We start from the raw sequence: 284 nt of genomic DNA on the forward strand, positions 1-284 counted from the left end.
GGTCGCCTAAGACCATCCTGCATATCAGATATTTACATGACGATTCATAACAGTAGCAACATTACAGTTATGAAGTAGCAACGAAAATAATTTTATGGCTGGGGGTCACCACAACATGAGGAGCTGTATTCAAGGGTCGCGGCCTTAGGAAGGTTGAGAACCGCTGGTCCAGCACCATCTCCTGCCCCCGCGGCGATCCCAAAGCCAGCAATGCCCCCGGGGCGCCTAAGTAACACTTCCGCCTGTTTCCTAGAATAAAGAGGCGCAGCCCTCTGCTCACAAGC

This window comes from Myotis davidii, unplaced genomic scaffold (assembly GCF_000327345.1).
Source record: "Myotis davidii unplaced genomic scaffold, ASM32734v1 scaffold592, whole genome shotgun sequence".
Classification (NCBI taxonomy): Eukaryota; Metazoa; Chordata; class Mammalia; order Chiroptera; family Vespertilionidae; genus Myotis; species Myotis davidii.